This window comes from Trichosurus vulpecula, chromosome 2 (assembly GCF_011100635.1).
Source record: "Trichosurus vulpecula isolate mTriVul1 chromosome 2, mTriVul1.pri, whole genome shotgun sequence".
Lineage (NCBI taxonomy): Eukaryota > Metazoa > Chordata > Mammalia > Diprotodontia > Phalangeridae > Trichosurus > Trichosurus vulpecula.
In genome coordinates this window covers 446637004-446652006 of record NC_050574.1, presented here as the reverse complement: position 1 = coordinate 446652006, position 15003 = coordinate 446637004, and the positions used below count along the sequence as shown (strand labels likewise).

The following is a 15003-nucleotide window of genomic DNA, read 5'->3' as shown; positions in this document are numbered from 1 at the left end:
TTGTTGAGGGGATTCTTCATCAGGGAAATATGATACCACACAGTTACTGTTGTCTCTTCCAACTCTTAAGTTCTGCCATCATTTCATACCATGCGAATTGTTATAAGAATCCATTCTTAAGTATTCCTGGTGAGAGTCTGAGAGTCAAATGATACCTGAAAGGTCATCTGGTCCAATCCATATTTGAACAGGAATTTCTTATATAACATTCTGAAAAGGTAATCATCTCAGCTCTTCTTGAAGACCACCAGTGAGTAGGAAACCCTCATCCCTGGCAACTCCTTTTATAAAACAATCAAGCAATTAATCAGTAAGCATTTATTAAGCACCAATTACATGCAATATAATGTTGAACTTCGTATGCAGAAGAAATAAATTTTAAAAGTGAGGTGAAACCTAGCCTTCATCAGTTTAGATTTTACAAGAGGAATATGACACATTTTGGCAAATAGTAGCCAGGGAAGGGTACTTTCCTCTAAGATTAGTCTGTTATAGAGATTGTAAGTACAATCACAGGGCAAAAGATTTTCACATCTTTTACAGTAGCAGTGACCGTATTGATTTGGTAATTATTTTCTAAGAAAGAGACGGAAAGGTAAGCAAGAGTGGTTGTGCATACAACGATAAGTCATTGGCAAGATGCCATCACCAGCTAGATCCTGTTGTCATGTATGGATAAATGTAAGGGAGTAGATTATGGGGCCTGAAGTGGGGCCATCATGAGAAAGATGGTTCCTCTGACAAAACTATGGTCTCTTAAGAGTACTAGTCAATTTATTCATCTTGGAGTTGCCCCAGTCATTAAGACCTAATCAGTAGTTGTCTTCTGTACTCTTCTTAATGCAAATATGACTTTATTCTTTCCAATTGCAGGTAAAGATAGTTTTCAACATTCATTTTGTATAAGATTTTGAGTTCCAAATTTTTCTTCTTACCTCTCTCCTCCCCTTCCCAAGAAAGCAAGAAATCTGATAAAGGTTATACTTTGTACCATCATGTTAAGCCTATTTCTCCACTAATCATGTTGTAAAAGAAGAAATAGGACAAAAGTAAAAATAAACACAAAAAAATAACAAAGTGAAAAATTATGCTTTGATATGCAGACAGACTCCATCAGTTGTTCCTCTAGATGCGAGTAGCATTTTCCATCAAGAGTCTTTTACAAGTGTCTTGGATCATTGTATTGATGAAAAGAGCTAAATGTATCACAGCTGATCATAGCACAATGTTGCTGTTATTGTGTACAATGTTCTCCTGGTTCTGCTCACCTCACTCAGCATCAGTTCATATAAGTCTTCTCAGGTTTGTCTGAAACCCTCCTGCTCATCATTTCTTATAGCACAACAGTATTCCACTACATTGATATACCACAACTTGTTCAGCCATTCTCCAATTAATGGACATTCCCTCCATTCCAATTTTTTACTGCCACAAAAAGACCTGCTATGAATATTTTTTGTACATGTAGGCCCTTTTCCCTTTTTATGATGTTTTCTGTACTCTTCGGAACCTACTAGTGGACTTGTCCATTCTAAACAAAAATTTGCTGCCATGTAAGGTTTTAAAGTTGTTTGAGGAAGACTCTTGGTCAAAATACTAAAATCAATTTACTAAAATTGTATTCTGAATTGTATATTTTAGAGTAATTCAAAACCTCAGGTGGAACAATATATGCTAGATAAGAGGAACATGAAGCATTTTGATAGAAAAAACTCTTGCTCTACCTAAATTGGCGGGGGAATTTTCTTAGGTGATTTGATTTTCTTTATATTTTCATTAATAGTAAAAATCAAGACGTAGAGAGAGTAAAATTTTATAATACCTCTCGAAGTTCACAACTTTAATGACTTCATTCAAAACTTTCCCATAGAGAGGAAACTCAAAATAAATATGGAAAAAGAAGGAAACAATCGTTTAAATTAATAATCACTAAGATTAGTAGAAAGCACATTTGTGATGAACATATGGGAACTGAAATAAATTCACTTAAATCACACATGAAGTGCCTTGTGATTCTGTGCATAAACGTGTAGACAGATATATCTACCTGTGTTTACACCTACTCCATTTATGAGAGTTGAAATACAAGTGGTCTCACATATCTGGGATTCATTTTAAACCTGCATGTGAATCTATAATAATTTTGATTCACACCTGTACATGTAACAAACAGTGTGGCATAGTGTTTCGCATAGTGGATCTAGATAGTTCAGGAGTTATGAAGAGCAGGTTTAAAGTCCATTCTTTCATATATACTGCTAATGGACCTTGGGCAAGTCATAGCTTACCAAAGACACTTAGAAGTACTCTACAAATATAAATTTGGGGGTGGTAAAAGAAATTGGTAAAGGGATTTCTTCACAAGCATCATTTTATACCATGAAATCACATGCTTAGATCAAATATATCTGTACCTTTTATCCCTCCATTATTTGAATAGAAATTGACAAATGAGGCATTTTATTCCTCAGCACAGTTATAGGTAGTCCCACCATATTGTTTTCTAGTGCTACTTCTCCATAAGGTAGATGCATGTCCTTACTAACTTATATTGTAAAACAACAAAAGAAATGATTTCAATTTTAAAAAGTCAATCTTATTTTCTAGCATCAGATGAAGAGGAAATATAGTGTTATAGAAAGGACACTAAGAGAAAGAACACATGGTCAGAAATTGGGTCCTGTTCTCAAGTCTATTATTTACCAGCAGTGAGACCCTAGGTTAGTCATGTTACTGATTTACTTGGAATCCCACTGTGTCACACATAGTACACATTGGATACCTATTATTAAATTGAATTTAGCATTTCACAGAGTATAAGGTGCAAGGAGGAACCTAATAAGCTTTTGCTTAGGATCATCATGATGATACTCTAAAAGTGCTGTTTAAATTCTAAAACATTGAATAAACACTATATATTATAGTATTGTTATTTCTTTATAAAATAGTGTTCCATTTTTTTTATTATTTGAAATTGATCTTGATGACTTACAAAAGAGGCAGTATGGTAATAGTGTCTTTTATTAAGATTGAAGACCTGAAATTATTGGCCATTATTTAGGTTCTTCTTCTTTTTTGACCTTGGGGAAGTCATTTAACCTTTCTTTGTCTCTGTGTCCTCATCCATAGAAATGAGGGCAAAAAATTATCAGATCTTTAAGATTTGTTTTAGCTCTAAACATTCTATTGTTCATATGTCCAAATATATTTGTTTCCATAGCATTTTAGAATGTCTGATTCCTCATCTGTATAACAGGGACAAAGTTGCATGCCACCATAAGAATCCAATGAGATGACATATGTGACATGCTTTAAATGCAATAACATGTAAAAACACCATGCAATATAAAGGCTAGCAATTATTCTAAGCTATTCTTTTTCTACAGAAAAAATAAAGGAATCATCACAAAAAATTGATAGAATATGGTTTCATAGCATCAAAAAGCACTTGCTATCTTAAAGCTATCACAAAGAGAGAGACTGATATCGTATAAGTAAATGAAAAGAGAAAGTAGATGGCAGTTTGATCAAAGAATTAGAAGCCTAGAGGATTGTGCCTTCTAATTTACATGGAACTACTTCATGATGTGACCTTGGGGGAGTCACTGACGTCTTTATGCTTCACTCACTCCTGATGTGAAATCTGTCTAAAAGCAAAGTAGGGTATGACTGAAAAAACAGAAACTGTTTCACAAATGCCTATTCATGCTAAAACACATTTTGAAGTAAATAACAAGTTGTTTCTTAAGAAGCATAAGGCAGACAAGCAGTCCATTAAATTACATGAGTACCAAGCACCATAATGCTGAGAGTCTATCAGGGTGCTTCAATTAAATATTCCACAAACAGTGGACTACTTAAAAGGATGATGTCAAAATAAAAGTTGAGGAAGGCATTTCTAATTTGTCCTTCCTCTAGAGCTTCTAGTTAAAAAATATATATTGCAATAGGAAAACAAGCATTTTCATCTTTACTCTGGGGCATGCAATTAAGCAATTAAAAGATGAAAAAATCCTTAAACTCACAGGAACTGCATTTCAGAGGGCTGAAAAGTTATTAGTTATCTACAACTAGGAGAAGGAAAGTGAGCGTTTGGTCTCTATTTAGGAGAAAGACACAACGTTTTATTTAGGAAAATAAATAGGGGGCGGAGCCAGGATGGTGGCTGGAAAGCAGGGACTTGCTTAAGCTCTCCCCGAAATCCCTCCTAAAAATGGCTTTGAACAAATTTTAGAGCTGCAGAACCCATGAAATAAAAGAGGGAAACAGGGCTCCAGCCCGGGAGAGCCTGAATGGTCCCTGGGAAGGGTCTATCTCACAGTGCTGGGAGTGGAGCACAGTGGGCCTTGCCAGGACAGACCAGACCAGGAGTCAGCCAGCCAGAAAAGGCCTAAGGGCCATGAATCATTGAGCTGCGGCAGTTAGCAGACTTCTCAACCCACAAAAGCCAAAGAGCAGGTTAGTGGGAAACTGCAGGATCAATTTGAGAGTGGTCCAGGCACCAGTCCTGGGGGTGGAGGAGGTGGTGCAGCTATGCAGCTATGGTGGTGGCAGCAGCAGGATGCTTCTGAGGCTGCTTCTAGAGCTCCAGCATCGGCTGCTTCCCGAGTCCCTGGCTCACACGGTGGGAGAAATGTAGCAGCAGGTCAGAGCGAGAATGCAAGGAGCAGTTTCTGGGCACAGAGGCAGTTTCTATTGCTGTGCCCTGCTTGGATCTGCATTGTAGTCCTGGTTGGCGGTTCTTGGGGGAGGAGGAGCACTGCTGTGACAGAGCCTGTAGTGATGGTGGAATAGAAGTAGCTCTGAAAACAGCAGTGCTTGGACCCTAAAGCTTGGGACAAAGTACTCTCTACTCTACAAGCAGTCATACCCCGACGAAAAGCTCAAGGGTCAAGTAATTGGCTGGGAACATGAACAGGCAGTGAAAAAGGAACTCAGACTCAAACTCAAACTCTAGATTCCTTTTTTGGTGACAAAGAATATCAAAACATACAGCCAGAAGAAGTCAACAAAGTCAAAGAGCTTACATCAGAAGCCTCCAAGAAAAATGTGAATTGGTCTGAGGCCTTGGAAGAACTCAAAAAAAGATTTGGAAAATCAAGTAAGAGAAGTAGAGGAAAATAGGATGAGAAATGAGAGTGATGCAAGAAAACCATGAAAAACAAGTCAATGACTTGTTAAAGGAGACCTAAAGAAATACTGAAAAAATAACACCTTAAAGAATACACTAACCCAAATGTCAAAAGAGCTCCACAAAGCCAATGGGGAGAAGAATGCCTTGAAAGGCAGAATTAGCCAAATGGAAAAGGAGGTGCAAAAGACCACTGAAGGAAACTAACCTATAGTAAGCCTACGCTCCTTACAGATTTTGGCAAATTTGCTGATTGAAAAGGGACAAAACAACCACAAATATTAAGATTTGTATATTAAAAACATAGAGACAATGCATTTATCCAGTGCAAAAACTTGTTTCCCAGATGCTAACATGCAGGAGAATTTGGAATTCTTTACTTGGGAACCGTTTTGTGACTAGCAGAGAAAAGTAATTTTTCTGGTTATGACATAGCTGAAAAGTAGATAAGAAGAGGACAGCATATGCATCATTGCAGTACCATTAATTACCTGAAAATTGGAGAAGAGTCTTAATACCCAGCCAAAAAAAAGTAGAAATGTAGAGGCTTCTGAAAACTGTATCCTAAAATTTTCTGATCTTTGTGAGCATAACTGCCTAACCTAAGGGTTCTTGCTTAGCCTGAAATGGTAAGTAACAGCTGTGAAGTATGTCAGCCATCAAGTAGTATACCTAGGCTTACTCCTTGAAAAAGGAAACAATATAGCCTAGCAGGAAGAATCATAACAGCCAAGCTGAAGATGTCCCACGGATTGACCAGCTCAGACATTGTACCCTGTGAGGATGAAACCAAATTTAGTGACAGGGAAGACGAATTTCTCACTAGATCCAACTAATCGAAACAAATACAGTACTCTTAAAAGAACATCAAAGTCTGCAATTTCAGAGTTGTGAGTTTCAAATATATTTTTACACATATGATCAACTATCATGATATTTTACAATTTTTTAAACCAACGTAACCACCTCCAGTTGCTTTACTGGTCGCAGTGGGTCTGGGCAGGCCTGGAGCCAAAAGGTAACTGTGGCCCTCCTCCCCTCCCTCCTCCCTTCTCCCCCCAGATGTGCAGGGAAGAGAGGTTTCAGTCTACGCTTCTTCTTTTTCCTTTCTCCCCAAGGCCTCCTTGGTCCCATCAGAGGCCCCAGGGGCTTCTTCTTGGCTTTCTGAGACCTGCCTGAGGAACTGCTGTCTTAAGATGGCCTGAGGTAGGGGTAAAGTGTGGTAAGACTGTCCCCAATTGTGCCTAGGAGCCCTCAGTAGATGGAGCCTGGAACAGAGGCAAAGTTCTTGCTCCATTCTTGTGGATGTGTAGACCTGCCTCTTGGGGGTCCATTGCTGCCCATGCTAGAGGTGGTGAATCCTTCCCTAGTAGCTGCCCCTGCCAATCAGTGCACCCACCCTTTGCCTGTCCTTCATTCTTCTGCTCTTGCACTCCATGTGACTTTTCTTAATCTGGTGACCTCACATCCCATTAAAATCTTTTCCTGCTCTCAAAAAAAAAAATATCTGTCTCATAGTCATTGTGTACATTGTCATCCAAAATGTCACTCAGATAGGAAAAGAATGTTATATAATAATGATTCCCTTTCTTTTTGAGTATATGTATTTTTAAAATTAGAGGGGAAAATCACAAATTTTGTAAAAGATTTAAAAAAATTGGGACACATTAATTGTTGGTGAAATTGTGAACTGATCCAACCATTCTGAAGAGTATTCTGGAATTATGTTGAAAGAGTTATTAAATTGCCCATATACTCTTTGATCCAAGAATGCCCTACTTGGTCTACTTCCAAAGATGATTAGGGTTAAAAAGAAAAGAACCTATGTGCTCTAAAATATTTATAGCATCTCTCTTTGTGGTGGAAAAGAACTAGAAATTGCAGGGAAGCCCATTAATTTGGGAATGGCTGCATAAGTTATGGCATATGATTGTGATTGAATACTACTATGCTATGAGAAAAGATGAGCTCTATAATCCTAGAAAAACATGGATAGATTTGCCAAAATAATAAAGGTAAAATAAGTGCAGCAAAAAGACATATACAGTAACAGCAGCATTGTTTTAGTAACAATTTTGAGTGAACAAGTCATTTTGAATATTATAAATACCCAAATCAACTACAAAGGATATATGAAGGAAGATGCATCCGCAGAAAGAAGTGGTAATTAGAAGTATATATGTGTGTGCATGTATGTATGTATATATACATATATAGATACATATATAAATGGCTTTACACACACACATACATATTCAGAGAGAGATGATAGATAAATAGATAGAATGATAGATAGGTAGATAGATAGATGGTAGATAGATATTTTTGACTAATGGTAGGGTGGAGGGTGGAGGAGGGCAAAAAGGGGAAAATATCACATGCTGACTTTATTATGTATTTAAAAGGAATACCAAGTTATACATAATAAACTTGCAGTTTCATGTGCAATCATCTTGTTTGTACTATACTTTGTCATGGAAGTGTTCATTTAATCCATAAATAAAAAATAAAATCACAAAAATTAAACAAAAACACGAATAAAATTTAATTGAATTAGCAGGCTGATTTTAATGGGAAGCACATCAAAGAGAATCAGAACTTTAGTAGTAGGAGAGTGGCCACTCACTGAGGTCATTCACTGGTTATCTGATATTCTACCAAATAAAACACTTATGGGGAGTATATTTTTTAATAAGATTTTTTTTATTTTTAGTTTACAACACTCAGTTCCACATGTTTTTGAGTTCCAGATTTTCTTCCCATCCCTCACCTCTACCTTGCCCCACCCCAAGACTGCATGGAATCCAATAAATGTTCTACGTATACCTTCACATTAAACTTAGTTATACAATAGCCAAGTTTTAAAAAAGACTTGTGACCAATGGAATGAATCATGAGAAAGAAGAAACAAAACCAAAAAAAAAAACACCAAATCTTCATTAAGACTCCATAATTCTTTCTCTGGATATAGATACCTATTTCCATCATGAGTCCTTTGGAGTTGACTTTGAACCTTGTATTGCTGAGAAGACCCAAGTCTATGAAAGTTAGTCATAACAGAATGAATATATCTGTGGTTCTGTACAATGTTCTCCTGGTTCTGCTCTGCTCACTCAGCATCATATCATGTAGGTCTTTCCAGATTATTATGAAGTCCATATCTTCCCCATTTCTTACAACACAATAGTATTCCATTACATTCATATACCACAACTTGTTTACCCATTCCCCAATAGATGGGCACCCCTTGACTTCCAATTCTTTGCTACTGCAAAAAGGGCTGCAATAAATATTTTTATAAATATGGGTCCTTTTCCCACTTACATGATCTCTTTGGGATATAGCCCTGGAAGGAGTATTGCTGGGTCAAAGGGTATGCACATTTTTATAGCCCTTTGGGCATAGTTCCAAATTGCTTTCCAGAATGGCTGGGTCTGTTCACAACTCCACCAACAATGTAGCAGCGTACCAATTTTCCCTCATCCTCTCCAGCATTTATCATTTTCCTATTTTGTCACGTTAGCCAATCTGACAGGAGAGATGTGGTACCTAAGAGTTGTTTTGATTTGCATTTCTCTAATCAATAGTGATTTACAGCATTTTTTTCATATGCCTATAGATATCTTTAATTTCTTCCTCTGAAAACTGCCTGTTCATATCCTTTGACAATTTCTCAATTGGGGAATGCCTTGTATGCCTAAAAAATTGACTTAGTTCTCTGCATATTTTATATATGAGGCCTTTGTCAGAGACACTGCTTGTAAAGATTTTCTCGCAAATTTCTGCTTCCCTTCTAATCTTTGTTGCATTCACTTTCTTATACAAAAACTTTTCAATTTAACATAATCAAAATTATCCATTTTGCATTTTATAATGCTCTCTATCTCTTGTTGGGTCATGAATTCTTTTCTTTCCCATAAAACTGATAGGTAAACTATTTTTCTCTCCCAAATTGCTTATAGTATCAGCCTTTATTCCTAAGCATGAAGCCATTTTGACTATTTTGGTATATGGTATAAGATATTGGTCTATGCCCTGTTTCTGCCATACCATTTCCCAATTTTCCCAGCAGGTTTTGTGAAATAATGAATTCTTAGCCCAGAAGCTGGATTCTTTGGGCTTATCCAGGAGTAGATTGCTATAGTTGTTGACTATTGTGTCATGCCTGTAACCTATTCCACTGATCCACCACCCTGTTTCTTAGCCAGTACCAAGTAGTTTTGATGACTGCTGCTTTATATTACAGTTTCATATCTGGCGTGGCTAGGCCACCTTCCCTAGCATTACTTTTCATTAATTCCCTAGATATTCTGGAACTATTGTTCTTCCAGATGAATTATGTTATTATTTTATCCAGCTCTGTAAGATAATTTTTGGCAATTTGATTGTTAGGGCACTGAATAAGTAAATTAATTTAGGTAAAATTGTCATTTTTATTGTATTAATTTGGACTAAACATGAGGAACTGATTTTTCCCATTTATTTAGATCTGACTTTATTCGCGTGGAAAGTGTTTCATAATTATGTTCAAATAGGCCCTGGGTTTGTCTTGGCCAGTAGATTGACAAACATTTTATAGTGTCTACAGTAACTTTAAATGGAATTTCTCTTTCTATCTCTTGCTGTTGGGCTTTGTTAGTAATGTATAGGAATGCCAAGGATTTATATGGGTTTATTTTATATCCTGCAACTTTGCTAAAGTTGTTTATTCTTTCTAGTACCTTTTTACTTTATTCTCTAGGATTCTCTAAGTAAATCATTGTATCATCTGCAAAGAGTGATAACTTAGTTTATTCTTTGCTTATTCTAATTCCTTCAATTGTTTTTTCTCTTATTGCTACAGCTAACATTTCTAGTACTAAATTGAATAATAGGGGTGATAATAGACATCCTTGTTTCACCCCTGATCTTTTTTGAATGCATCTAGCTTATCCCCATTACATATAATGCTTGCTGATGGTTTTAGGTAGATGCTATTTATAATTTTAAAGAAGGCTCTGTTTATTCTTATGCTTTCTAGTGTTTTTAATAAGAATGGGAGTTGCATTTGGTCAAAGGCTTTTTCTGCATCTATTGAGATAATCATATGCTTTCTGCTAGTTTTGTTGTTGATATAATCAATTATGCTGATAGTTTTCCAAATTTTGAACCAGCCTTCCTTTCCAGGAATAAATCCTACCATGTCAAAGTGTATTATTCTTGTCATAAGTTGCTGCAATATTTTTGGTAATATTTTATTCAAACTTTTTGCATCAATATTCATTAGGAAAATTGGTCTGTGATTTTCTTTGTTTTGACTCATCCTGGTTTGGATATTACTACCTTATTTGTGTCCTAAAAATATTTTGGTAGTACTCCTTCACCTGTTTCCCCTAATAGTCTATAAAGCATAGGAATTAATTGTTCTTTAAGTGTTTGATAGAATTCACATATAAAATCATCTGGCCCTGGAGATTTTTTTCCTAGGGAATTCATTGATGGCTTGCTCAATTTCTTTTTCTGAGATGGGGTTATTTAGGTATTTTACTTCCTCTTCTGTTAACCTGGGCAATTTATATTTTTATAAATATTCATCCATTTCCCTAAGGTTATTAAATTTATGGGCATAAAATTGGGCAAAATAATTTCTAATTATTGTTTTAATTTCTTCTTCATTGGATGTGGATTTTCCCTTTTCATTTTCGATACTGGCAATTTAGTTTTCTTTCTTTTTTTTAATCAAATTGACCAAAGATTTATCAATTTTATTGGCTCTTTTTCATAAAATGAGCTCTTAGGTTAATTTATTGATAATAGTTTTCTTGATTTCAATTTTATTAATCTCTCTTTGGATTTTAAGTACTTCTAATTTTTTATTTAATTGTGGATTTTCAATTTGTTCTTTTTCAACCTTTTTCAGTTGCACGTCCAATTCATTGATCTCCTCAATTTTATTCATGTAAGCGTTTAGAGATATAAAACTTTCCATAAGAACTGCTTTTGCTGTGCTCCATGAGTTTTGGTATGTGTCTTGTTATTGTCATTCTCTTGAATGAAGTTATTAATTGTTTCTATGATTTTTTATTTGGCCTACTCATTCTTTAGGATTAGATTATTTAGCTTCCAATTAATTTTAAGTTTATTTTCCCATGGTCCTTTATTACAAATAATTTTTATTGCATCATGATTTGAAAAGGTAAACTACTTGTGCCTTTCTGCACTGTATTGTGAGGTTTGTATGCCCTAGTACATAGTCAATTTTTGAGTATGTGCCATGTACTTCTGAGGAAAAAAATAGTATATTATTTTTTATCCCCATTCAGTTTTCTCCAGAGGTCTATCATATCTGCTTTTTCTAAAATTCTATTCACTTCCTTAACTTCTTCCTTGTTTATTTTGAGGATGGATTATTTAGTATTGGATTAATGGTTCCTAAAATGTTTGGTAGAATTCACATGTTAATCCAACTGGTCCTGGGGATTTTTTCTTAGGAAGTTCATTGATGCCTTGTTAAATTTCATTATTTAAGATTAGGTTAAGTATTTTATTTCTTCTTCTGTTAATCTGGTTAATTTATATTTTTGTAGACATTCATCCATTTCATTTAGATTGTCAAATTTATTCACATATAATTGGGAAAATCGCTCCTAATAAGTGTCTTAATTTCCTCTTCATTGGCAGTGAATTTACCTCTTTCATTTTTGATACTGGTCATTCAGCTTTCTTCTTTCTGTTTTTAAAGTCAAATTAACCAATGGTTTATTTATTTCATTGAGTTTCTTTTTTATAATACCAGCTTCTAGTTTTATTTATTAGTTCAATGATTTTCTTGCTTTCAATTTTATTAATCTCTCCTTTGATTTTCAGGATTTCCATTTTGGTGTTAAATTGGAGATTTTCAATTTGTTCTTTTTCTATTTTTTTCTGTTGCATGACCAATTCAGTGATCTATTTTTTATATAAGTAATGATCTACCTCTCTATAAATACATATACAGGTATGTGTGTGGTGAATATATATTCATATATATATTATATGTTTATGAGTATATGTGTGTATACACATGCATACATATACATACTCTCTAGTACTTCTTTAGCTGCATCTCATAAATTTTGTGTTTCATTGTTGTCATTTTCTTTACCAAAATTATAATTTCTATGAATTGTTCTTTGTCCTACTTTTCTAGGATTAGATTATTTAATTTCCAATTAATTTTAATTTATCTTTCTATTGTAAATTACTGAATGTAATTTTACTTCATTATTATCTGAAAAGTTTACATTTACTATTTCTGTTATTCTGCATTTGGTTGTGAGGGTTTTATACCCTAATACATATAAGTTTTTGTATAAGTGTCATGTACTCATGAGAAAAAGGTATCATTGTTTTCTATTCCCATTCAATTTTCTCCAGAGATCTATCATATCTAACTTTTCCACAATTTCATTCATTTCCTTAACTTATTACTTATTTTTTTGGTTTGATTGATCTAGTTCTGAGAGGGAAAAGTTGAGGTCCCCCACAAGTATAGTTTAATTATCTATTTCCTCCTGTAACTCATTCAATTTCTTCTTCACAAATTTAGATACTATACAATTTGGTGCATATATATTTAGTATTGATATGACTTCATTGTCTATGGTACCTTTCAACAAAATATAGTTTCCTTCTTTATCTCTTTTAATTAGATCTATTTTTGCTTTTACTTTGTCTGAAATCATTATTGTTACCTCTGTTTTCATTTCTTCAGCTGAAGCATAATAGACTCTGTTCCAGCCTGTTTTCTTTCCCCTGTGTCTGTCTCTCTGTTTCAGATGTGTTTCTTCTAAACAACATATTGTAGGATTCTGTTTTTTAATCTATCCTGCTCTCTGCTTCTGTTTTATGGGTGTCTTAATCCCATTCACATTTGTAGTTGTAATAACTGTGTATTTCCCTCCATGCTATTTTCACTTGTTTGTGCCCCACTTATCTCTCAGCCTTTCCTTTCTCACAAGTGTTTTACTTCAATCTTCACCTTCCCCAATATACCCTCCTTATTTTGTTATTTATTATCTATTATCCCTGTTATTATCTGGCCCTTTTCTATTATCCCTGCTCCTTTTTACTCCCTTAAATGGTAAGATGGATTTCTGTATCCAGGTTAGTATGTATGTTATTCCCTCTCTGAGTCAGTTTTGATGAGAATGAGACTTAAGCTTTGCTTGCCACCCCACCCCCATATCTTCCTCTCCATTATAATAGTTTCTAATGCCTTATTTATGAGAGTTATTTACTCCCATTCAATCTCCCCTTTCTTTCCTCTTCCAGTGCAATTTTTCACACCCCCTTTTTTGGTTTTCTTTGGGGAGACACATTATCATCCCATCAAAGTCACCTAATAGCTACACCCTCTGTCTACATATACTCCTTCTAAATGCTCTTATACTAATGAAGTTCTTAAGAGTTACAAATATTTTCTCACCACATAGAAATATGAATAGTCAATTCTCATTGAATTTCTTTTGTTTTCACTTTTTTGTATTTTTTTTAACTTTTTATGTTTCCATTCAGTCTTATTTTTGAATGTCATTTTTTTTAAATTCAGCTCTGGTCATTTAATTAGGAATTCTCAAAATTCTTCTACTTCATTAAATATCCATGTTTTTCCCTGAAAGACTATATTCAATTTTGCTGGGTAGGTAATACTTGGTTGTAATCCTAACTCCTTTGCCTTCTGGTATATTCTAGTTCTTTAGTGTGGAAGCTACCAAATCCTATGTAATCCCAACCGTAGCTCCACAATATGAATTGTTTCTTTTTGGCTTCTTGTAATTCTTTGTCCTTGATCTGTGAGCTCTGGAATTTGGTTCTGATATTTCTGGGAGTTTTCATTTTGGGATCTCTTTCAGGTGTTGATCTGTGAATTCTTTCAATTTCTATTTTGTCCTTTGGTTTTCTGTGATAATTTCTTGAAGGATGTTTTCCAGGCTTTTTTTTTATCGTAGCTTTCAGGTAGTCCAATAATTCTTACATTATCTCTCCTGAACCTATTTGCTTGGTCAGTTGTTTTTCCAGTGAGAAATTTCACATTTACTTTTTTTTTACTTTTTAAAAAATTTTATTTTATCATGTCTTGTTGTCTCATAGAGTCATTAGTTTCCACTTTCTCAATTCTAATTTTTAAAGAATTATTTTTTTCAGTTAGATCTTATACTTCCTTTTCAATTTGTCCAATACTGTTTTTTAGGGAGTTATTTTCCTCAGTAAATTTTGTATATCTTTTCCCATGCCTCTTTTTTCATGATTCTCCTGCAGTGCTCTCATTTCTTTTCCCAGTTTTTCTTCTTCTTTAATTTGCTTTTTAAAATCCTTTTTAAAGCTCTTCCTGGAATTCTTTTTAGGCCTGAGACCAAATTATATTTTTATTTAAGGCCTCACATGTAACCATTTTGATACTATTGTCTCCTAAATTTATGCCTTGATCTTCCCTGTCACCATAGTAACTTTCTATAGCCAATTTTTTTTTGTCTTTTGTTTATTCTTTTCTGTCTTTTTTTGTGACTTTGTGTTTTTATGTGAGAGTTGAGTTCTGGTCCTGTACTGTCCCAGGCTTCTTGTGCTGGGGCTCAGGGTATTATTACTGTCTTTCACTGGGTTTCAGGCTTAGTTACTTGCTTTCACTGTAGGGTAGGCTTCCCTTCTGGCTTGTACTGAGGGTGGGGCTTCCCTATTGGACTCCCCTGGGTGTGGGGTTTAGCTGCTGGTCTGCCCCAGGGGTGGGGCCTTCCTATTGGATTGCTATGGTAACAGAATTTTTCTGGTGGCTAGTCCTAAAGGAGTAATGTTGTTGTTGATCTGTGCCAGGGGTAGGGCACTGCTGCTGCAGGGTTGCTATGAAAACAGAGTCT

General features: G+C 35.0%; 1 pseudogene; it reads left to right on the top strand.

The window, feature by feature from the left end:
• Positions 1–15003, top strand: part of LOC118837338 — an 88031-nt pseudogene that overhangs the window by 23664 nt on the left and 49364 nt on the right.